This window comes from Neomonachus schauinslandi, chromosome 7 (assembly GCF_002201575.2).
Source record: "Neomonachus schauinslandi chromosome 7, ASM220157v2, whole genome shotgun sequence".
Taxonomy (NCBI): Eukaryota; Metazoa; Chordata; class Mammalia; order Carnivora; family Phocidae; genus Neomonachus; species Neomonachus schauinslandi.
In genome coordinates this window covers 106,873,535-106,875,365 of record NC_058409.1, presented here as the reverse complement: position 1 = coordinate 106,875,365, position 1,831 = coordinate 106,873,535, and the positions used below count along the sequence as shown (strand labels likewise).

General features: G+C 36.8%; 1 non-coding gene across 1 annotated transcript; it reads left to right on the top strand.

Moving 5' to 3' along the window:
• The first annotated feature begins 1,376 nt into the window (after nucleotides 1-1,376).
• On the top strand, nucleotides 1,377-1,502 carry LOC123325440. Its single transcript, XR_006540444.1, has one exon. It is a non-coding gene; the product is annotated as a U6atac minor spliceosomal RNA (small nuclear RNA).
• Nucleotides 1,503-1,831: the final 329 nt, after the last annotated feature.

The following is a 1,831-nucleotide window of genomic DNA, read 5'->3' as shown; positions in this document are numbered from 1 at the left end:
AGTTTTTTCAATAGTCATTAAAATGAAGAACATCTTTCATAGTGTCAAAAATCACTACTGGCTTAAACTCAGAACTGTATTCATTATTTGCACTAACCTTGACATTCTAATTAATCTAAACCTAAAAATAGCTAACAGATCAGTCATTTAACTAGATATTTAGGTGAACCTAAAACAAGGACAGTTTCATGGATAAATATGTCCTCCAAATTAGAGAGTCCAAAATAACATTCGGGGTCAAAAAGGAGGGTCTACTAGATTTTTTTTCCTCCCCCAAAACAAAATTTACTATTGCATATGTTTTTGAGAAATAATCAAACCATGCAAGTATGGAGGAGTGAGAAGAAAATGTATTAAGGAGAGTAAAAGTAAAAACAAACTAACACAGGGATGCCTCAGTGGCTCAGATGGTTAAGCGTCTGCCTTTGGCTCAGGTCATAATCCTAGGGTCTTGGGATCGAACCCCACATTTGGCTCTTGGCTCAGGGGGGAAGCCTGCTTCTTCCTCTCCCTCTGCCTCTCCCCCTGCTCATGTTCTCTCTCTCTGTATCTTGCTCTCAAATGAATAAATAAAATCTTAAAAAAAAAAAACAACTAACAAAAAACAGAAGCAATACAAATACTACTACTCAAGTTGTTTGTTACCCTGGAAACTTAAATAGCCTCAGTGAAATCTTCAGTGCATCATTGTCCAAGAACAATCAAACCAAGAGACATTCTTCTATTGGATTAAACAGCAAACAAACAAGAAACTTCCATTAAAGAAGGGAATAGAGCTCTCTCTATTATAAACATCATTTTACCCCAAACACTGCCGATATAGACAACAATAAACAGAGCAATGGGGAGGGGAGAGAGGGGGATAAAAGAACGAGAGCTAGGAAAGATAGATTGAGGGTTCTAACATGTATTCAATAGAAGTTTTAAAGGAACAAAGAAGGACATTATTTGAATAAAAGTAGCTGATTTTTCCCCCCAGAATGAAAGGAAATCACAGTTCAGATTAATAGGGAACTGCTAGTGGTGAGAAGGATAAATAATGGTAAGTCCACATGTAGACACATCATAATCACCCCTAAGAAAAATCAAAACAAAACAACTCATATAACCAGGGATCAAAGACCAATTATTTGCAAAGGAATGACAGTTAAACTGAAAACAGACTTTTCATTAGCAACACTAGATGTCCATTCTGGGCAGTGCTGAGGAAAAATAGTCAATCAAGAAATGTTACCCAACCAATCATTCAAAAATCCAGAACAAAATAAAGAATTGACAGGCATATGAAGATGAAGATAATTTACCCAAACCAAAACAACTATTAAAAGGGAAGGGAACTCAAAGGGAGGGCATGAAGTTTAGAAAAGTACAATGAGGTGTTGTATGAAAGGAGAAAAGGTCATCACTCCCATTGACAAGGATGGAAGAGGCCCTCTGTCCTCATAACACACATACAGTTAAGGCATTGCCACCTACTTTGTGGTATCTAACCAACGTTTTTGCATGGAGGACCATAGGGGAAGGGAGGGAAAATTGAATGGGAATAAATCAGAGAGGGAGAAAAACCATGAGAGACTTTTAACTCTAGGAAACAAACTATGGGTTGCTGGAGGGGAGGGGTGGGGGATGAGGTGATGGGCATTAAGGAGGGCATGTGATCTGATGAGCCCTGAGTGTTATATGCAACTGATAAATTATTGAATACTACATCTAAAACTAATGATGTACTTACTATATATTGGCTAAGTGCATTTAAATAAACAAAGAAAACAATGAGAACAAATCTTAAACTATTGGTAAATGTTTAGGGGACTATAAAAATAATTATAGT